The sequence below is a fragment of the Hyperolius riggenbachi genome, chromosome 1, assembly GCF_040937935.1.
Source record: "Hyperolius riggenbachi isolate aHypRig1 chromosome 1, aHypRig1.pri, whole genome shotgun sequence".
NCBI classification, from domain to species: domain Eukaryota; kingdom Metazoa; phylum Chordata; class Amphibia; order Anura; family Hyperoliidae; genus Hyperolius; species Hyperolius riggenbachi.
In genome coordinates, this window is record NC_090646.1 from 163,284,688 (window position 1) to 163,308,482 (window position 23,795).

The 23,795-nt window shown below is 46.6% G+C and overlaps 1 protein-coding gene across 6 annotated transcripts in view; it reads right to left on the reverse strand.

Annotated features, from left to right (window-relative positions):
- Nucleotides 1-23,795, reverse strand: part of CLCN3 (chloride voltage-gated channel 3) — a 151,832-nt gene that overhangs the window by 66,547 nt on the left and 61,490 nt on the right. Inside the window, exon 1 of one of the 6 annotated variants that reach the window (XM_068278805.1) lies at nt 14,075-14,094. The exons of 4 other annotated variants lie outside the window; for them this stretch is intronic. The gene's annotated coding sequence lies outside the window, so the exon portion shown is untranslated. Of the gene's footprint in view, nt 1-13,194; nt 13,324-14,074; nt 14,095-23,795 lie in introns of those variants that run through there. One more of the 6 variants, XM_068278804.1, reaches the window with a different exon arrangement.

Genomic DNA, 23,795 nt, shown 5'->3' on the forward strand with positions numbered 1-23,795 from the left:
TCTAGGACACCCAGTCACTGTGTCCATAGGCTACTAGCTCCTGCGTGCGTGCACTCACTGTCTGAGTGTACACACACCACCCACACTCCATTTCCTTCTGATCGCTGATTGATTATTGTTATTAGTTAGTTCTACTTACTGTTACTACTTACTTACTCTTACTGTACTAGGAGTCTAGGACACTCAGTCACTGTGTCCATAGGCTACTAGCTCCTGCGTGCGTGCACTCACTGTCTGAGTGTACACACACCACCCACACTCCATTTCCTTCTGATCGCTGATTGATTATTGTTATTAGTTAGTTCTACTACTTACTGTTACTACTTACTGTACTAGGAGTCTAGGACACTCAGTCACTGTGTCCATAGGCTACTAGCTCCTGCGTGCGTGCACTCACTGTCTGAGTGTACACACACCACCCACACTCCATTTCCTTCTGATCGCTGATTGATTATTGTTATTAGTTAGTTCTACTACTTACTGTTACTACTTACTGTACTAGGAGTCTAGGACACTCAGTCACTGTGTCCATAGGCTACTAGCTCCTGCGTGCGTGCACTCACTGTCTGAGTGTACACACACCACCCACACTCCATTTCCTTCTGATCGCTGATTGATTATTGTTATTAGTTAGTTCTACTACTTACTGTTACTACTTACTTACTCTTACTGTACTAGGAGTCTAGGACACCCAGTCACTGTGTCCATAGGCTACTAGCTCCTGCGTGCGTGCACTCACTGTCTGAGTGTACACACACCACCCACACTCCATTTCCTTCTGATCGCTGATTGATTATTGTTATTAGTTAGTTCTACTTACTGTTACTACTTACTTACTCTTACTGTACTAGGAGTCTAGGACACTCAGTCACTGTGTCCATAGGCTACTAGCTCCTGCGTGCGTGCACTCACTGTCTGAGTGTACACACACACCACCCACACTCCATTTCCTTCTGATCGCTGATTGATTATTGTTATTAGTTAGTTCTACTTACTGTTACTACTTACTTACTCTTACCGTACTAGGAGTCTAGGACACTCAGTCACTGTGTCCATAGGCTACTAGCTCCTGCGTGCGTGCACTCACTGTCTGAGTGTACACACACTAAATTTACTTGTGATTACTACTACTGATTATTGTAACTGCTAGTTGTACTTCCTGACTGTTAATACTTACTTACTGTACTAGGGGACACTCACTCAGTCACCTCACCAACCAACCCACTCCATTAAAGTACCCCACTTTTCACCCGCCCTTTTACAAAACTTTTGTCTATACGCCCAAAACATTGAAGATGTCTGGAAGTGGCAGCCAGCGCGGTTTGGGCAAGGGGAAGGGCAGCAAGGGAATCAGGAAGAGAGGGAGCAGCATTGTGGCAAGCCGCGGCCGCGGGCGCGCCACCATGCACAGTTCCGCAGCAGCAGCAGCAGCGTCAGTGGCTAACATTCCTCCCATAGCCACTGGCCGTGGACGCCTTGGGCGCCGCCCAGGAGGAGCATCTGCAACTCACGCTGCAGAGACACAGCAGCAGCAGCGTGTAGCACCTGCTCCCATTTTCCTCCAGCCGGGTCGGAAACGTCCCATTGAGGAAAAGGATGCAGACACTGTGGTGCAACTCATGACGGAGGATGAGCAGCCCGCCATCAGCTCTGCATCCGAGGCCTCCACCCTCACCACCACCACCCCTGTTCGCAGCAGCCGCCCAGCAGGGCCTGGGGAGGAGGCCAGTTCACCGTCAGTCGCCGACCTGTCACTCAGCACTCTTTTGACCCCAGGCATGATGAGTCAATTGAATGCTGTTGTTGGCGATTTGGAGGAGGAGATGCTGATGGGCACTTTGGGGGAGGAGGGATTGGACAGCAAGACTGTGGCGACAGTCAAGCGTCCCATCCATGCATCAGCAGAGGAGTTTGGGGGGTCATCATCAGAGCAGGACATGTTTCAGGAGGGGCATGATGATGATGACCCGGTGACAGACAGAGACTGGGTGCCAACACATCCAGAGGATGTCGTCCTCAGCAGCTCTGAGGAGGAGGAGGAGGATGCGGTTGTGGGCCTTGCAAGGAGGCGCATCATTGCAAGCATTGGCAGCGTCCCACAGCCTGCTGGTGTCTCAGGCTCAGCAGCAGCAGCAGCAGCATCAGCCAGTACCACCACCAGCCGCACCCAAGACCCCCCCCCCCCCCCCAACCACCACAGGGAAACAGGCAGCAGCGCTTCCATGCCGTAGGGGGATGTTTTTGTCACCAATCTGGCGGTTTTTCACCATGCCCACAGTGTACAGCAAGTACGCCACTTGCAACCACTGTCAGCGGAAGTTGAGCAGAGGTGCAGACCCCTTGAAGTTCAGCACCAGCTCGCTGATCAACCACCTTTCTGCGAAACACTTCCACCAGCATGAGGAGTTCCAGAGGCTGAAGGCATCTGGTGCTGGCAGTGGCACCAATCCCATCACTGCACAGCCTTCAGCAGCAGCAGCAGCAACAGCAGCCACCCGCCCTCCTGCTCCTCCAGCAGCACCAGCAGGAGTGCGGAAACGCCCTGCTCCTCCCCCCTCTGCAACTCCTGCCGCCGACACTGAGGCCTGTTCTGGCAGCCAGTCCTCAGTGGCCTCCTCTGCTCCGTCTGCTGATTCCCGTGCCAGCAAAAAGGCACGCCAGAGCCTTTTGAGCGAGTCCTTCCAGGGGGTGGTTAGGGCTCTGCCTCCCAGCAGCCGTCGCGTGCGGCAGCTGAACGGCTTGCTGGCACGGGCCATGTGCTCCCAACTCCTGCCGTACACGCTCGTGCAGGAGGGGAGCGACATGCGGGCGCTGCTTGCTTGTGCAGCCCCAGACTGGCAGCTCCCCAGCAGACACTTCTTCGCCCGCAAGGCCATTCCTGCACTGCACCGCTTTGTGATGGCCAATGTGGAGCGAGGGCTGGAGCACGCGGTTGGTGAAAGGGTCCACGTCACCATGGACTCCTGGAGCAGCCGCTTCGGGACAGGCCGCTACCTGTCCTTCACTGTCCACTGGGTCAGCTTGGTGGAAGGGGGTGAGGATGGGAGAGCAGCAGCGGGCACAGCAGCAGCAGCAACACAGTGGGTGGTGCCACCCCGCAGGGTCAGGGGAACTGCAGCGGGTTCCTCCGATCCTCTGCCATCCTCCGCCACACCTGGCCAAACCCCCCGCCTCAGCAGCAGTGTGAAGGCCCGCCACTGCCAAGCGCTGCTGCACTTGGTCAGCCTTGGCAAGACCAAGCTGACGGCAGCCCACGTGTTGGCCAAACTCCAGGAGCAGGAGCGGATTTGGCTGACCCCCAGAGGCCTCAGAGTCGGAGAGGTGGTGTCCGACAATGGGGCCAATCTGGTTGCTGCCATAGACAGGGGAAACCTGACCCACATCCCCTGTCTTGCCCACGTGCTGAACCTGGTGGTGCAGAAGTTCCTGCGCACCTACCAGGGGATGGACGAGCTGCTGGAAACGGCAAGGAACGTTGTGCGTCACTTCCGGCGCTCGGCTGCAGCCTGTGCGAGCCTGGAAGACGTGCAAAAGGAGCTGGATCTGCCACGCCATCGGCTGATCATTGACGTTCCGACTCGCTGGAACTCCACCCTGGCGATGTTGGAGCGTCTGGTTGAACAGAAGCACGCTGTCAACCACTACCTTGCCCTGGCCACTGTTTCCGCAGCTCAGAGAAGGGACAAGACCAGCAACATCCCGTCCATCGTCCCCGATGATGACTGGAGGCACATGCAGCAGGTGTGCTTAGTGCTGGCTCCCTTCCTGCAGGCCACAAACATGGTGAGCAGGGACCATGCTATGGTCTGCGAGTGGGTGCCCCTGGTTTCTCTGCTGAACAGGGCACTCGATGCTTTGCTGGCACAGGGAGCGGCAGCCTTGGACCAGCAGGAGCGGCAAGCAGCTGCACAGTCCACCTCTGAGGGGGAGGAGGAGGAGGACTTGGTGGAGGTCCCTGACCTGGCTGCTGATGAGGGGGATCAGCGCAGTGCAGCTGAGTTGGTGCGGGGGTGGAGAGAGGATGAGGCAGCAGAGGAGGAGGATGAGGAGGACAGCACTGACGTCGATGTGCCAGCAGACGTGGCCCGCCTCTTCCCAATGGCAGCGCACATGCTGACGTGCCTGCGCAGGGACCCCAGGGTGATCCAGATGAAGCAGAGGGAGGACATCTGGATCAGCATGATGTTGGACCCACGCCTCAAGGGGAAGTTGAGCCAGTTCCTGCCGCCTGCAGGAGGAGACCCAGCGCAACAAATAAGGAGCTTGCAGCAGGCCCTTGTTGAGCGCTTGGAGGAAGCCTTCCCCCAGCCTTCCACCCCCACTGTCCAGCAGCCAGCACAGAGGCAGCAGCAGGTGCCTGCATCCAGCAGCAGCAAGCGCCCCACAGACCTGCTGTCTCTCAGCCACGAGCTCTACAGGACTGTAGAGGCTCCGGCAGCAGTGACTAGAGAGGAGATGCATGCAGCAGCATCCTCCTCCGGTCACAGCCAGCGCCTGACCCGCATGGTGGCTGACTACATGGGGTCCTACAGCGGGCTTGACAGCGATGCCCCTGTTGATCCCATGGAGTATTGGGTCAAGCGCATGGAGATCTGGAGCGAGCTGGCGCAGTACGCCCTGGAAGTGCTGTCCTGCCCCCCTTCCAGCGTGCTGTCCGAGCGCTGCTTCAGTGCAGCTGGTGGCGTGGTCACCGAGAAACGCTCACGTCTGTCTCACAAGTCTGTGGACAGACTGACGTTTCTCAAGATGAACCAGGCGTGGGTGGAAGGCGAGTTCCTGGCCCCTGTTGTCGGCGAGAGGGGGACATGAACTGGCTGCCGGAACTTAGTACCATCGTTAATGTGCCTTACCACCCTTTACCACCTCCTGGCTCCTGCTCACTAAGCCAGCCTGGTTCACTTTGACTATTACGTCGCCTGCAGCCACACATTTCACACCTACAGTGGGCTGCTGCTGTGTACTGCCCTTCTGCTGTCTGTCTGTGTTTCCCACTGCCAGGGTACACAGAATTACCTTCTGCTGCCACTCTGCCACCAGCTATTACGTCAAAACAATAGCTATATTGGTTGTAAAACCAAAACCAAAAAAAACCAATAAAAAAAAAAAAAGGTTTAATTTTTCTGAGGTGCCCGGGTTGAAAACTGTGTTGTCCCAGTTGTGTATTGGACACAATGTGGGCTGCACGACCGCTGTCTGGGACCTCCTGTTGTGTTTATTTACAGCCCTGGTATCACCGCTAGGTACCAGGGCTATTATGTCACGCTGCCTACCTGCTGCCACACTCACACTGCTCCTCCATTCCTCCTGCTGCTGCTGTCTGTCTGTGTTTCCCACTGCCAGGGTACACAGAATTACCGTCTGCTGCCACTCTGCCACCAGCTATTACGTCACAACAATAGCTGCTCACACTGCTCCTCCATTCCTCCTGCTGCTGCTGTCTGTCTGTGTTTCCCACTGCCAGGGTACACAGAATTACCTTCTGCTGCCACTCTGCCACCAGCTATTACGTCAAAACAATAGCTATATTGGTTGTAAAACCAAAACCAAAAAAAACCAATAAAAAAAAAAAAAGGTTTAATTTTTCTGAGGTGCCCGGGTTGAAAACTGTGTTGTCCCAGTTGTGTATTGGACACAATGTGGGCTGCACGACCGCTGTCTGGGACCTCCTGTTGTGTTTATTTACAGCCCTGGTATCACCGCTAGGTACCAGGGCTATTATGTCACGCTGCCTACCTGCTGCCACACTCACACTGCTCCTCCATTCCTCCTGCTGCTGCTGTCTGTCTGTGTTTCCCACTGCCAGGGTACACAGAATTACCGTCTGCTGCCACTCTGCCACCAGCTATTACGTCACAACAATAGCTGCTCACACTGCTCCTCCATTCCTCCTGCTGCTGCTGTCTGTCTGTGTTTCCCACTGCCAGGGTACACAGAATTACCTTCTGCTGCCACTCTGCCACCAGCTATTACGTCAAAACAATAGCTATATTGGTTGTAAAACCAAAACCAAAAAAAACCAATAAAAAAAAAAAAAGGTTTAATTTTTCTGAGGTGCCCGGGTTGAAAACTGTGTTGTCCCAGTTGTGTATTGGACACAATGTGGGCTGCACGACCGCTGTCTGGGACCTCCTGTTGTGTTTATTTACAGCCCTGGTATCACCGCTAGGTACCAGGGCTATTATGTCACGCTGCCTACCTGCTGCCACACTCACACTGCTCCTCCATTCCTCCTGCTGCTGCTGTCTGTCTGTGTTTCCCACTGCCAGGGTACACAGAATTACCGTCTGCTGCCACTCTGCCACCAGCTATTACGTCACAACAATAGCTGCTCACACTGCTCCTCCATTCCTCCTGCTGCTGCTGTCTGTCTGTGTTTCCCACTGCCAGGGTACACAGAATTACCTTCTGCTGCCACTCTGCCACCAGCTATTACGTCAAAACAATAGCTATATTGGTTGTAAAACCAAAACCAAAAAAAACCAATAAAAAAAAAAAAAGGTTTAATTTTTCTGAGGTGCCCGGGTTGAAAACTGTGTTGTCCCAGTTGTGTATTGGACACAATGTGGGCTGCACGACCGCTGTCTGGGACCTCCTGTTGTGTTTATTTACAGCCCTGGTATCACCGCTAGGTACCAGGGCTATTATGTCACGGCGAGCTGCCTGCCTCATTGACTGCCTGCTGCCACACACTCATCCTCCTCCTCCTGCTGCTGAATTTACCTCCTGCTGTCTTTGTGTTTCCACTGCCAGGGAGCACATACAATGGCGCTTCCAACATGCGTGCGCCCACCAGCTATTTGTTACGCTCAAAAATAGCTGCATTTCTTTAAAAAAAAATTTGAAAAGAGAAATACGTGAAGAAGAAGAAGAAGACGATATTGAAAAAGAAGGAGAAGGAGAAGATGAAGAAGAAGATGAAGAAGAAGATGAAGAAGAAGAAGATGAAGATGAAGAAGATGAAGATGAAGAAGAAGAAGAAGATGAAGAAGAAGAAGATGAAGAAGAAGATGAAGAAGATGAAGATGAAGAAGAAGAAGAAGATGATGAAGAAGATGAAGAAGAAGAAGAAGAAGATGAAGAAGAAGAAGATGAAGAAGAAGAAGATGAAGAAGAAGATGAAGAAGATGAAGAAGAAGATGAAGAAGATGAAGATGAAGAAGAAGAAGAAGATGATGAAGAAGATGAAGAAGAAGAAGAAGAAGATGAAGAAGATGAAGAAGAAGAAGAAGAAGATGAAGAAGAAGAAGAAGAAGAAGAAGAAGATGAAGAAGATGAAGAAGATGAAGAAGATGAAGAAGAAGATGAAGATGAAGAAGATGAAGATGAAGAAGATGAAGATGAAGAAGATGAAGAAGATGAAGAAGAAGAAGAAGATGAAGAAGAAGAAGAAGAAGAAGATGAAGAAGAAGATGAAGAAGATGAAGATGAAGAAGAAGAAGAAGATGATGAAGAAGAAGAAGAAGAAGAAGAAGAAGAAGATCTAGAAGAAGATTAAGAAAGATAAAGAAGAAGAAGAACAAGTATATACAGTAACACTACACTACTGAACCAAATTAAGGACACAACTTCTCTTTCCACATTTTTTTTTAAAGGAACATCCCCACATAATCACTTGCTGTTGTTACTTGGAAAAAAAGATGTTTCTTGCATCATTCACCCTCAAAACAAGTGTTGGAAGCTATTTTGGGCCAATTCGAATAGTCAGCTCGAATAGTGAGCTCGAATACCGACTCGAATAGTGAGCTCGAAGTCCGAGGTCGAATCGAATAGTAAAAAATATTCGACTCGAATATTCGACTGACCTCGAATAATTTACTATTCGAATTCGACCAAATTCGAATTTTTAAAAGGGGTATTTGAGCACCACTGCTAGCAGCTCTTCAGCTGAGTCCTGTCTATAGCAGCACATCGCAGAGAAATCAGCCTCTCAACTGACTGGCCACTAAGATAATCGCATCCTAATCTGGAGAGGGAAGACAGTGAGCGCTAGCAGGAGGGTGCCTGGCTGAAGGGATGCTGCTTTTCATTACAAACGTCCAAATGTTGCTTTGAGCATTGTGATCAAAACTTGGGCAGCAGCATTGCAACTCATGCAGAGGAAGATTCACATGGACCCTATGTCCTCTGGTGTCCCGCCCCCCTGTCCTTTGCCCCCTTTGGTATCGCTGTCCCTATCCCCAGTGACCTCTCTGCCCCTTTAACAGATACAGAGACCGCTGCAGATTACCAGCAAGTATCGTATATACATACACCGAGGGAAGCGGCCACACAGCTTCACATATCCCACCTCCACTTCGGTGTCCTTTGCCCCCGACGGTCACCGCTGCAGGTTACCGGCAAGTGTTTTCATAGCACGGGAAGGAGCCACACAGCTTCAAAACGCAATGCCCAATCAGGCGGGGAGCGTTGCGTGAGACAGCCAATCACATCCTTCCCGATAGTCAGGAAGGTGGGACAAGGGCACCATCATCGGGGCTGGTGATTGGCAGGAAGCAGAGAGGGCTGCGATTGGCTGTCTCGCGCAGCCAATATATATTATTCAGGGCTGTGGAGTCGGAGTCGTGGAGTCGGAGTCGTGGAGTCGGGCAATTTTGGGTGCCTGGAGTCGGAGTCGGGAAAAAATGCACCGACTCCGACTCCTAATGAATTTGTAACTGTAATTAAAATAGAAAATATGATAAAATGTTCTATTTCTCAGATAATAGTCATTAAAAATAATGTATATATACAGTATATATACAGTAATAGCTGTGCTTAGTCCACAAAAAATGAAATAAACCAATCAAAATTAGTTACTTGTGCTGCTTCAATAAAGCAGTCCCCGTATTTTTAAGGTCAGATATACACATCTGATTGTGACTGTATATATGATGTGTACACAGGAATCTGTTATATATACTAAATAACATCTATGCTGTAAGAATAAAGCCTGATGTGTAGCTATGTCTCTAATAGAGATGGTCAACGAGATGGAAATAATTCTGCATTGATGCTGATTTATGCAAATGTATGCACCCCCTTTGCTGATGAAATCAAATAATTTGATATGTTGTTAAAATTTGGTTTGGTGACTACAAATTAAAGGGTACCTGAGACGGATGAAAAGTAAAGTTTTATACATACCTGGGGCTTCCTCCAGCCCCCTTCATGCTAATCAGTCCCTCGCTGTCCTCCACCACCCGGATCTTCTGCTATGAGTCCTGGTAATTCATCCAGTCAGCGCTGTCCGGCCGCATGCCGCTCCCACAGCCAGGAACATTCTGCACCTGCGCAATAGTGTGTGCATGTGCACTACGCCCGACTGGCTCAAGTACCTGGACTCATAGCAGAAGATCCAGGTGGTGGTGGAGGACAACGAGGGACTGATTATCCTGAAGGCGGCTGGAGGAAGCCCCAGGTATGTATAAAACTTTAATTTCATCTGTCTCAGGTTTACTTTGTTACATAGTAGTACTATACTCTACATATGCACTCCCCACAGAGCTGCAGAGAATCCACTGAGAATGCTGTGCACATGGAAAACAGGTGTTGTCTGTTTACAATCTCCTCATTCCCCTGCAGAGTACCTGCACATCATTCTTACATGTACCCACACTTACCGTATATACTCGCATACAAGCCGAATTTTTGACCCCCAAAAAGGGGGTCAAAAGTTGGGGGGTCGGCTTGTATGCGAGTCTTCCCTGGTGGTCCGTGGCCCCCGCTACCCCCTGCCCGCTCCCCCCGCTGCTATTACTTGTTTCGGCAGCGGCTTCCTCGTCCCCGGCGGCGCTTCCTCTTCCCCGCTCTCATGCCTCTATGAAGAAATCACAGCAGCGTGCCCGGCGCTGCTGCTCTGATGATGCAGGGGGCAGGAAAGAGCGGTTCCCATGGTAACGGCGATGCAGATCGCCGCTACAGGGAGCCGCGCTCTTTCCTGCCCCCTGCATCATCAGAGCAGCAGCGCCGGGCGCGCTGCTGTGATTTCTTCATAGAGGCATGAGAGCGGGGAAGAGGAAGCGCCGCCGGGGACGAGGAAGCCGCTGCAGGTAATAGCAGCGGGGGGAGCAGGGCACTATACCGGCCACTACCTACCTACACTGGGTACTATACTAGCTATACTGGGGCACTACCTACCTAAACTGGGCACTATATTAGCTAAACTGGGCACTATACTAGCTATACTGGGGCACTATACTAGGTACTATACTAGCTATACTGGGGCACTACCTAATTATACTGGGTACTATACTAGCTAAACTGGGCACTATACTAGCTATACTGGGGCACTACCTACCTATACTGGGGCACTACCTACCTATACTGGGCACTATACTAGCTATACTGGGAACTATACTAGCTATACTGAGCACTATACTAGCTAACCTGGGCACTTTACTAGCTGTACTGGGGCACTACCTACCTATACTGGGCACTATACTAGCTATACTGGGAACTATACTAGCTAAACTGGGCACTATACTAGCTATACTGGGGCACTATACTAGCTATACTGGGGCACTATACTAGCTATACTGGGGCACTATACTAGCTATACTGGGGCACTATACTAGCTATACTGGGGCACTATACTAGCTATACTGGGGCACTATACTAGCTATACTGGGGCACTCTACTAGCTATACTGGGGCACTCTACTAGCTATACTGGGGCACTCTACTAGCTATACTGGGGCACTCTACTAGCTATACTGGGGCACTCTACTAGCTATACTGGGGCACTCTACTAGCTATACTGGGGCACTCTACTAGCTATACTGGGGCACTCTACTAGCTATACTGGGGCACTCTACTAGCTATACTGGGGCACTCTACTAGCTATACTGGGGCACTCTACTAGCTATACTGGGGCACTCTACTAGCTATACTGGGGCACTCTACTAGCTATACTGGGGCACTCTACTAGCTATACTGGGGCACTCTACTAGCTATACTGGGGCACTCTACTAGCTATACTGGGGCACTCTACTAGCTATACTGGGGCACTCTACTAGCTATACTGGGGCACTCTACTAGCTATACTGGGGCACTCTACTAGCTATACTGGGGCACTCTACTAGCTATACTGGGGCACTCTACTAGCTATACTGGGGCACTCTACTAGCTATACTGGGGCACTCTACTAGCTATACTGGGGCACTCTACTAGCTATACTGGGGCACTCTACTAGCTATACTGGGGCACTCTACTAGCTATACTGGGGCACTCTACTAGCTATACTGGGGCACTCTACTAGCTATACTGGGGCACTCTACTAGCTATACTGGGGCACTATACTAGCTATACTGGGCACTATACTAGCTATACTGGGCACTATACTAGCTATACTGGGGCACTACCTACCTAAACTGGGCACTATACTGGCTAAACTGGGCACTATACTAGCTAAACTGGGCACTATACTAGCCATACTGGGGCACTACCTACCTATACTGGGCACTATACTGGCTAAACTGGGCACTATACTAGCTATACTGGGGCACTACATACCCATACTGGGCACTATACTAGCTATACTGGGACACACTGGGGGGATTACGCGGCCTGCACCAATCCAGCATTTCCTACCCCCGGCTTATATGGGGGTCAATCATTTTTCCCTGTTTTTCCATGGAAAAGTTGGGGGGTCGGCTTATATGCGGGTCGGCTTATATGCGAGTATATACGGTACATTGCCTAGGGCCTGATAGATGTTCTTTGTTCCGGCCTGTACCTTTTACAAGTACTCTTACCAAGGACTAGTTTTAGTCTAAAGGGAATAAATATAGTAGTCTACATATCCTTCTCACTTCAGTTGTCTTGTAAAATGCCTAAGCGTTGGCAGTTAAGAGATGAATTTCATGTTACATACTTTTAATCAACAAAATTGTAATATGCAAATTAGAGGAGTCGGAGTCGGAGTCGGTGGAATCCTAAACTGAGGAGTCGGAGTCGGTGGATTTTTAGACCGACTCCACAGCCCTGATATTATTTATGATGATTATTTATCTGAGAGATAATACATTTTATCATATTTTCTATTTTAATTACAGTTTAAATTCATTAGGAGTCGCCGTCGGTGCATTTTTTCCCCCGACTCCCACTCCAGATACCCAAAATTGCTCAGACTGACTCCTCGACTCCACCGCCCTGCTTAGCAACAACTGACATCTCAATCTACAAACCAGTAGATGTGCAGAAGGTTACATATTTAAAAATTTTGACCCAAGGCTAAACACGTTTGCAAAATTGCAATGTTCGTCCATCCCTACTCATTTCATTCAGACTTTCCCCTCATTTGACCATTTCTTCCTAGCTCCTCCCATATTTTTTACTTCCTACATAGCCATTATAAATCTCTGAAACTTCTCACATGGCAAAGCAGTCATAGAGGATATGCTTGCTGTGGTCTCCCCAGGCTCTTTTAGCTAGGTGCTCCACCCTGCCAGTTTTGATGAGCACCAGGCTGTTATCGGTTCACTTCCTCCTCTTCTTTAATGTCCTTTAGAAGAGCTCACAATCTGATCCTTACCATATTCATATGCCTGTTAACTTTAGGGGTAAGCCAATTAATTTATCTGCATGCTTTTGGGGTGGAGGAAACCCATACAGACAATACAGTACAAAATCCGTGCAGATAGTACCCTGACCCAGGGATTGGAACCAGGGATAATGGTTCCCGCATTAATCAGACTAGATTGTACTAGATTGTCAGCAAAAGTCATCATGGTAATTTCAAGTGACACAAATTTTGTATATGCGCATAGCTTTAGGCACCAGCTGTAATTAACGCTAATTACCTTCAGTATTCTGTCCAACTCTGGCATGTTCTGTATTTCAATTGTGTATTTAGCTTTCTATGTGGAATTATTCTCGCTCAGTACTAGTCACACCAACTGTCCCTGTGACCATTACATCATCTATGGAAGAAACGCTTCCTCCTCTACAATCATGAGAGCTGAGAGACTGCAGGTACGCCAGTCTCTGCAGCTACAGGTGCCAACACAGCCAAATTACTAGGAAGCCAAACACCAGAACACAATGTAGGAGTAAAGTATTTAACGAACCATGGTAAATAAGGAACATAACAGTAATTTAATTAATACAAAGGCAAACAGAGCATGTTAAAAGGAACTTAGTATACAAGCACATAAAAATTTTACCGCAGAAAGTTAACCACCCACAAGGTCAACAGTATGTGCAAGAGTCACATTACCTAACGTCGGCTGCTGTATTATTCTCCATGTACCTTAATGCCTCCAATCTGTTCGCTTTCTCGGGTGACCCAATTTATTTAGGCAGTGGAGAGGAGGCTAGAGCGAGGTTTACACCGCAGAATAGAGTCAGGACGGCAGACTAATAGAGGAAGCCACCTGGGGGAGGTTCCTGAGAAACTCTCACACTAAGCAACAGCTCTAGTTATGCAAGTCAAACAGGATTTCATGTTTGCTTATTGAGTCTCACATAGTACTAAATCCCTACAAATCTACAGCGTCAAGCCAAGCCATTTCAATTAAATTATAGAAGCATTAAATTATTCTTACAAAAATAAGATCAAAGTAGACACCCTGGCATTTTTTCTCGTTTTGTTTTAGATAGAAAAATAGAAAAAAAAATATTGTTAAGTTTTGTTTTGTCTCTTGACAGAAATTCCATTTACTGGTACTGGCACTTCCTTTTGCATGACAGGAAATGAGTGAATCTCTCCAGTAACTAAACACACAGTATTTGTTCTGCTCAGAGCACCTGATCTAAATACTCATTCCAGATCATCTTAAAGTAAACCTGAGATTAATCAAACACAAGGATTAATACTTACCTGGGGTTTCCTCCAGCCCATCCATCCATCCATCCATTCACAGTCAGCCCCAGTAGGGGACTATTGCACACACCTGGTCCTTGCTGCTCGCCTTCTTGGTTGTGCTCCTGTGGCCCAGAGTGTTATGTGCAGTTGGTTAAGGCTTGTAACTACACAGGTGCAAAAAGCTCCCAGCCATGGGAGCACAACCAAGGAGGCACATGGCAGGGCTGGCTCAGTCGAGGACTATACCGAAGCGGACACATGATGTACCTGCAAATTAATATTACATACTTACCTCGCCCAATTTTCTTCTTACAACTATTCCTTCCAGTTCAGACAAGATCTTGTCAGAACGGAAATATATCAGTTGCTGTCAGTTATAACTGAAAGGACAACGGATGAGCAAAGTAATGTCAAAGTTTCCCTATAGCTCACATGGGAGATATTAGAGTTTAACAATGTGCTGACTAGGAACCGGTTAGGGCCTGTTTCCACTTTATTATGACCCATATATTACACTTCAGTGGAAAATCCTTGAGACAATTTTTAACAGTTTTATAAAAGGTATACTTGAGCAGTTATCAAAATTTAAATAATGTAATCAAAGTTCAGTGAGCTAAAACTGGGAATTGACACAATAAGGCTGCTTTCACAGTGGGACTTTACAGGTGCACGTTAGAGCAGACTGTAACGCAGCCCAACTCATAGTAATGAAAAATCAATGGGCTGATCACAGTGCCCACGTTGCGTTACAGTGTAACACTGGACGTTTAATGAAAGTGCAGCATGCTGTGCGTTATACGAGGTTTTAGCCGCATTAGACTGTTTGCACATGCTCAGTAATGTTTTTTTTTCAGTGCAGGAGAGGAGGAGGGGGGAGTCCGTTATTGTGCCTAGCCACATGGCTAATTAATATTCACTGCACTGTGCTGACGTAACGTGTTTTCTTCCTGGAGCATCCACTTTGTGCGACGATTGGCTGGCGGGCCCACGTGATGCAGAGTATTCCGATCACCTGGTCTCCACAGTCTTTTGCCACATGCGCAGTTTCCGTTCGATAGTATGCGTCAAAAAGTATGCAACACGAGACGCATAACGCGGCTCTATATAACGTCCAACTTCAAAGCTCATATGCGTTGCATTAGGGGCACGTTATGCGACCTTAACGTCGAATCCAACCCAACGTCCAAGTGTTAAAGGAGAACTGTAGTGAGAGGTATATGGAGGCTGCCATATTTATTTCCTTTTAAGCAATACCAGTTGCCTGGCTATTCAGCTAATCCTCTGCCTCTAATACTTTCAGCCATAGGCCCTGAACAAGCATGCAGCAGATCAGGTGTTTCTGACAAATTTAGACAGATATGACAAGATTAGCTGCATGCTTGTTTCTGGTGTGATTCAGACACTTCTTTAGGCAAATAGACCATCAGGGCTGCCAGGCAACTGGTATTGCTTAAAAGGAAATAAATATGGCAGCCTCCATATCCCTCTCACTACAGTTCTCCTTTAAAGAGCCCTAAAAGGACAAAGTCACAAGAAAGGAAATGCTGTAAGTTTGCAGGAAGTGAACCTTATGCTGTAAAAATCACTGCAAAAGTTCACCAGGCCGTTAAGATTTGTCTTATCAATCGAGCCGCTGATGCGGCTCGATTGATGAGATCCAACAGGTCCGATCTCGCTCCCGCCGATTCCCTGCTCGTTCCCCACAAGCGGACAATGGCAGGGAATCGAGCGGAAGATAAGCGGCGCCGGCAAGGACAAGGGGGGGATTGAATCCAACGCGCGGGCGAGCGGGGACGCGGAAGAGGTGATCCGGCGGCTAATCGAGCCGCCGGATCGCTACGTCTAGACTCAGCTTAAAACTACTACTCATCTTGAATAATATACGGTTTAATGCACCTTACTACCAGGTTAAAGTCGCCTACATACAAGGTATGGCCAGGGCTGTACAAGGTCTAGTCACTCCATTGAGCAAGCCAGGATAAGATTGTACTATGACTACCAGAAGGAAGACTGTAAGCACAACACAGACAGTGGACATGCACAGCATTCCCTTATGTCCCAGAACAGTTTATAGACTACTCATTTTACAAAGCCTCAGAAGTTGCTGATAATCGCTACTTGCTCCTTTGGACTTCTTCAGTGCAAGGTAAGGATTAGTATGAAAGTGGCGTTAGGCTTGGGACCCACTAGCAGCAATTTTCTGAGCGCTTTGTGATTTGAAAAGCTCTTGCTAATGCAATGCTATAGGTGTGATCACACTTGAGCAATGTTATTTTTAAAATAATCCCCCATAGCATTGCATTAGCAAGAGCTTTAAGCAAAAACTAAAAAACAAAAGAGAAAAAAAAAAAAAAAACAAGAGCTTAGAAAAGCGCTGCCAGTTGGTCCCAAGCCTTAGGGCCCGTCTCCACTTGTGCGGTGCGAATCACGGCGGTAAAAATTTGCATGCGGATGCGAATTTCGCATGCGGTTATATGCGAATTTTCATGCAAATTCGCATACGATTTCGCATGGATGACGATGTATGCGAATTTAACCATGGCAGCGCCTGTGCGCTTTTCCATTGATTCCATGCTAAATCGTATGCGAATTTGCATGAAAATTGGCATAACAATACCGCATGCGAATTCCCTATTAAATACATTGTATGCGATTCGCATAGCGGTATGCGAACCCTGATGGCTCTGCCATGCAGATTTTTTCTGCATAGAAAAACGCAAAGGAATCCTGACAAGTGGAAACAGATTCGATTCAATTCGATTTGCCATTGCAAAACAATGGGTAATCGAATCCCGATCGGACATGTCGGATTTAATCGGATCGTAAATAGAATCGTAATCGAATCGCACAAAGAATCGTATCGTGTAGATGGGGCTTTATACTTTTGAAAAACGGTTGCTTGGTAAGTAGGCACCCTCAGCTGCTTTCCAGCATTCTGGACCCCACCTTAATAAGTGAGGTAGGTTTTTTCCTTTTCCTTTTTTCTCGCCCTTTAGTTTTCTCTCATGCAGCTATATTTGTTTTTTTTTCTCACCCATTGCGCACACACTGTGTTGCATGTGTTTTCTATATCACCATTTAGTGCACACTGATTTATTTGTTTTAGTCTCGTGAGCCCCTGTGTTAATTGGCAAGTTTGACCGCTGTGGTGCCATACACTTTACACTAGTGAGTCACAGTGAGTTATTGGTTGACTGCACTTTTATCATTTTGCATGAGGTTTCATTTTTTGCCGGTTTCCCCCTTCCCCATCATTCACTTATATTTTTTCCGAGACTGTTTTGGTGAGTAACCGCTGGTTCTTGGTTTGTATTCATCAATAGAGGTTTCTTGCCCTTCTATATATGCAGCTAATATCATTGGTTTTTGATATATATATATATATATATATATATATATATATATATATATATATATATATATATATATATATATATATATATATATATATATATATATATATATATAAATATTTTAATTTTCTCTTGTTAATTAGCTGTTTGGGACATGCCAACTTTCTCCTCATTCTGGATGTGGTTCTCTCAAAGATTTCATCATGACGTCTCATGAAGACCTGGGGATCTTCCCGTTATGCAGCTGACTGGATTTAAAAAGGCCTGGCACTGACGCCCGCTCATCCTGCTCACGGCTGGTAAGCCTCTTTGGCACACTCGCTCCCCACTCGGTGTTTCTTATCTTTTGGGCGTTTGTGCCCTGCTTCACTTCTGGTTTGTGTGGTCCCTGGACTGCTCCCCATTCTCTGGGGTCTATTCACCCTGCACGTGTCAGGTCTGAGTACATATTTATTATTTTTACCCTACATTGATTATTATTGTCTTTATGTACACTCTCCTATTGTATATATCAGGGCTTCATTATTACTCTTGTGCCATTATTTTTATGGTTTTATTTCTTGTTCTGGATTAAATAAAGACTTTTTCATTTTTGTGCATACCTTGTGGTGCGTTTTTTTGTAGGGCCAGTCCTGTTCTTTTTGGTTTGTACTGCATACATTTATGGCCTTTCTGCACACTATTAGGTGTATTACTATGTATTAGCATGCCTTTATTATTACTATATGGTCGTTGGTGCTTGTCCAAATTTGTTGTGGTGTACACTATGCGGTTGATACCACCGATCCTACCCAGCTACCAATTCAAAGAGATTTTCTGTCCGATCTGTCCTAGTTTAGAGTTCAGCCCATAATTACTATCAAACAAACATGTTGGGCAATACATTCCCGGCAGATCCGATCAGTGATTGAATTTGTTGTGAAACGCACAGGAAAATCAATATGTGTGTGGCCTGCTTTAAGTGGACCTGAACTCTTGCACAGGACAGAAGGAAAACAGAGAAATGCACCCTGCATGCATTTAGAGAGTTCAGCCGGTCTAATTCCCCCTCATCTGTGACTAAACAAGTGCAATTTGATCCCTCCGCTGTGTCAGCTGGCTCCCTCTACAGATCAGCTCATTTGTAAACACAGGATGTTAACCATATGTCTGCTTCCAAGCAGCAAGTAGACACGCTGCAGATGTATTGCAGGATTTTCATCAGCTGTAACAAAGATTATAAAGATTATTATGCTGTTTATCTTTTATAGCAGAGAGGAAGTTCTGAGTTCAGGTCTGCTTTAACAGCAACTTGTAGCTGCACATCCTTGTATTAAACACTAGAACCAAGTTTTTGGTGTGTCTAACAGTCACAACTGATAATCCTTATGTTACCCTATGCCCCACATAGCAGGACAAATACAAATGACACATGAAAAAGTAAATTGTGAGCTTTGCATAATACGCAACATTTGATGTAGAGATCTACCAGTCATGCACAATGTTCATGACAAAACTGGAGCATATGTACATGTTTGCATATGTAGAAAAAAAAGCAGATAACTATTCCTTCCTCTAAACAAAGAACTTAGTGAGTCACTAGTTTCCAAGCCTATTCTAGCAGATTATGGCAGGAAGTGAAACTGCTTGAATAAACTAAGCACTGTAGACTAATGTCCTGGAGTACACTGCTCCATCTGAAATTACATCTTGTTAAGGTGCCCATACACTCGTCAGATTGGCAGCAGATAGATAAGAAATGCATCTGATGGTCTATCTGATGCGTTTTTAGAACATTTTTTACCAGGATAGAATTCCAACAGATTTCAGTTTGAAATCTATTGAAATTCGATCTGATGGCATTTTTTTGCCATCAGATTTCCATTAAGGCCAATGCAAACTGATAAGCAATCTCTTCAGATCGACCTAAATTTTCCACCCTGCAAGTTCGATGGAAATCCATCGAAATCGATCGAAATCGGCCATCGATCGGTCGATTGGCCAACCGATTTGCAATCGATCAATCGATCGATCGGGATCGATCGGTCGGCCAGAAAATCGGCTGAGTGTATGGGCTGCTTTATAGTAAACTCTGATATAGTAAACTTAATTCCCAGGTCCCGGCCAAGCCTCATTATAAGTACAGTATGTGGGAGGAAAACCTGGTAAAGTAAACACTGTTATAATAGAACTTCAGTTATAGTAAACCTGTTTTTTGCCCCTGTGGTATTCTGTATCAGGCTATGATAGAAAGTCTCCAGGCACATACATCATAGGTCAGTGGGAGACCCATGAGCTGTGGGCAGGCTGGCAGCCACTTGTAGCCTGCTCGCTATATGCACACTACTCTGGGCCCTTGTGTATTAACTCAAAAGTACCAGCCCATGAGACCTATGCTTCCTATGTAAGCTGCTGCCTGATTACTGAGGGAATTGTTTGTCATCTGTGACTTGCTTGTGCATGGCTGCAAGGAGTATCATCCAGGCTGCAAAGAGATGTGGACAGAGGAACACGCTAAAAATACTGTACAAGCATTAACTGGTGAGACCTATGCTTACTGTGCACGCTGTTGAGCGATTACTGCATGCAAATACCTGCATACTGAGCACTGTAAATTTTGATTTAGCACTGTCTGTGCTCACTTGCTGAAGTATTGAAAAAAATATCACTCCCAATTAACTGAATGAAGAAACAGTACTTTAGTTTACTTTAAGTGCCCGAGTATGACAATTTCTGATATAGTAAACTTCTGGTAAAGTAAACTACTTTGCCTGGTCCCTTTGAGTTTACTATAAAAGGATACTTTTGTAGTGAAGTATTTGGACAATATGCTCAGCCATCCACTCCACATTTACTGGCAATGTCAGATTACTATATTTTACTGGGATAGGTTATGCAGAACCACAGCACTCTATACATACTAACAGCTCACAGAGTATAAGAATGCAAAGGCTTGGCAGTATGTGTGTTATGACCTCTAGCACATATAGGTAACAAGACCACACCTGATTGCAAAGTAACCAATCCAAAGATGCAGCACCATACACAGAGCATACTGAGCATATAAAGTTCACATGAACACATCTAAATATAACTTGAGTGTCATGTGCATTAGTGAGGTTTACAATAAAACAACAATGCTTACCTGGGAATACAAATGGATAAGCAGCTTTGGATTGGAGAGCTATCAGATAGGAAGACTGGTGGAGTACACATTCTTTACATTCAAGACTTCACTTTTATTTGCAAGATTAATAAAATCCTTCATCATAGCATAAACCAGACAATCCAATCTGCGTTATGAAACACTGTTACCAGCTATGGCACAAAAGTGGGCGGCAAGGAGGTGCATCTCGTTTATTCTATATTTGAGGCTAGGTTCACAGTGGTCAGTTGTATAATACATGCAATAGAGATTGAGCATAGACTTTCATACAAAGCCTGCATTAGAACAACATGATCAGTTACAACGTAGCACTGTGAACAGGCCCATAGAATTGTATGGGCAGTGAGTTGACATGCAGAACTATTCTTCAAATGCAACTGAGCTCTATGAACAGGACCTCAATGGTTTTATTAATCAAGCAAATAAAAGTAAAGTGTAAGTTCACAGTGCCAACGCGCGTTGCGCTGCTACACAACCCAGATGCAACGCAAAGTAGCAATTAATGTGGTTGCGGTGGCATGCAATGTAATGGAGGCAGAACAATCAAAATGGCATCATAGATGTACGCCATTTGTATTGCACATTTGAGAGTATAAAGCTCAGCCTTTTTAAAAACAGATGTGCGCATGTGCAACGGCTATAATGTAGTGCGACAGCGCAAAAATTCAAACATGCAAGAGTTACCATAGATTAACATTGAACACGTCAACGCATGATTTGCATAAACGCAACGCATGATTTGCATAAACCGCGTTGACGCGCATCGCACTGCATGCACTGTGAACGTCCCATTGGACTTTTAATTGCTGTGCGATTTCCTCCGTTAAAAAACCTCCATCATGACGAACCAGGTACAGGAAATCATACTTTTCATTGACTGTATGCTTTACTGTACCTACTGTATGCAACGGTAATGCAGCGTTAAAACCTTTTTTTTGCGTTGCGTTGTAATGCTGCGTTGTGACTAACGTCACATTACAATGCAACGTCCCACTGCGAATGCAGCCTCAAGCAGCTATCAGCCTTCTCAGGGTCCATGTGCATACAATAAGTAAGCAGGGATTAGGGGGCTTCCATATATACACCCTCACCAACTTGGTGTGGGGAACATCAAAAACCCATTCACAAAAATATTTAGAGTAAAAAATATAAAAATATAAGCCTGATATTTTGCAAAAATGATTTTGCCAAAATATAACTTACCAGGAAAAAAAAAAAAAAAAAAAAAGTCTCACAAGCCTAGTAATCCTCAGCGGTCTTCTGAAAATCTGCTTGAAGACAATCCGATGACGGTCCACATTACTGCACACTGCCGCCTTATTATTCTGAAAAGAAGACCCAGCAAATGCCTCCTTGGATCTCCTATCAGAGCTCCTCATCTAATGAGAACCATTCCTTGCCAAGAATTTTCAATGGTCAGATGAATAGGCCATTGAGAAGCCCCGGCAAAAACCTGGTGTTGCCAGAGCTTCCTTTCAAAAGAACCCGAGGCGTTGTGGCAGGGTGGGCAGATGGGACAGAGGCATGTTCCCTGCCTCATGACATGCCTCTATGTCCTCCCCACCGCTGCGCTATAACCTTCCCCCAAATTGGTGACAATAATTGTTGCTAATATCGAGGGAAAAGGAGGAGAGTGATTCCCTGCTCAAAATGCCTACTGGGGGAATTCTTGCAGGCTTTCCACAGCTGCCATAGGGCAGCTGTCTCTCCCTGGCCGCTCCCCGCAAGCTGAGAGAGCATCCTCTCCTTCTAGTAAAAGGTATGCAGGCCAACAGAACGGCAGAGAGCAGCGTGGATGGCTACACCCCCCCCCCCCCCCCCCCCCGCCCCGGTAGTAGTTTTTTCATAACTTTATGTCCCCACCTCAGGCTTCCAGTTCAGTGTTTGGGTGAGGTGAAAGCCTCAGTGAAATTAGCTTTGAAAGTCCTTCTGGGTCTTCCCACAGAACCCCTGATTTATCCAGTAAGACTTCACATAACATGCTGAAAAACACGATTGGGCAGAAACGCTCCAATTGAGGAAAAATATGCCAGTTTATCATCATACTCAGTAATGTACTTTTCCCAGTCTATGTACAGATTAGGGCTAAACACAGCTAAATAATCCTTTGAATCTTAGTGACAGGGAGTGAGAAGGGCAGAAGGAAAGAGCAAAGGAGGTGAAGCTGGCAGCAGCCACAGAAATCCTATCTATGTTGTAACAGGGATGTGTTTGTAAACAACATACACTCAAAGGGCCCTAAGCTCGCTACAAGAAAGGGAAAATCAGTAATGAATCAGAAAGGTAATGGCGATCAGTGGGCTATTTGGGGTTGAAGTAGCATACATGTAGGAGTAGAGTTAGCACAGTCACATTGAGAGCACTGATACAATGGCTGGACAGTACATTAGCAGGAGCTGCTTGGTGCTGACAGTAAGGGCCTGTCACATGAGCCCTCCGTGGCTGACCGCACTTAGCCTTCTAAACGATGCCAGCGCACAGATCGTGCGAACTCTGGTCGCAGTCAATGCGCAGGAACCGTTAAGAATTAGCCGCAGACAGCTCAGAAGGGAGCCTGTGAGACACGGGTGATTACAACGTCACCCACTGGTTCAGAGTAAACTGCCACCACCGCGGTTACTATGGGACCGTGGGGCCCACTAACTGACTGACTAATCCTGCGAATAAAACGGTTAAACACACGATATTCTGTCTAGCCAACAACAAACAAACAGTAGCGTATCTTCAGAGACCCGGGATCAGTTCTGTGTGTGCTGATAAGCAGGGTAGCGGAAAGTGAATGACTTGGAGAAAGTCGTTTATTCACGCAATATAAATAATTAATATATACAGACAATTATGAAAATCAACAATTATGAAAACAGTAATAGCCAGTATGAAAAATAAAAGAAGGGAGAAAAATACTTAGTTCCTGGAAAGATGTCCTTATTGTGGGAAGAATCATAAAGTCCTTGGTTTCAAAGTCCAGAGTTCAGAGTTCAGACCAGGTGGATGCCAGCATATCCTCAAGCTGGCATCTGATGAGTGCAAGATGGTTCAGAGTGGAGGACTCCAGCCCGCCTGCTGGCTCTGTGCTTTTGATGAAGCTGGTTTGGGGGTGTGGCAGTGCCAGCCCCCTCTGAGCTACCAGCAAATGACAGTTCATTCCCTCAGAGATTTTAGAGCTAAACTTATGAATTGCTGTAACTCCTGAACCATACATGTTACATTTAGGGGGGTAACAGCTTCAGACTTGTTGGAAAATACAGATTAATATGACATCAGACACGGCTAAGCCAGCGGGTCAGGCTCCTGAGAAGATTCATATCTCGATAACCGGACGGTCTATCCCAAGGAATTTCATATCAGCACGATGGCCAGATTTTACCGGACAAGACGATATGAATTTTATAGCTGTGCGACATACGGTTTTCGTATGCCGACAGGAAATCATATCACCCATGCTTTCCTTATGGCCCATGCTCGGTGCCGGATCGGCTGGCTTTCTATGGCCCCCCTGTGGAGCCAGTTTCCTG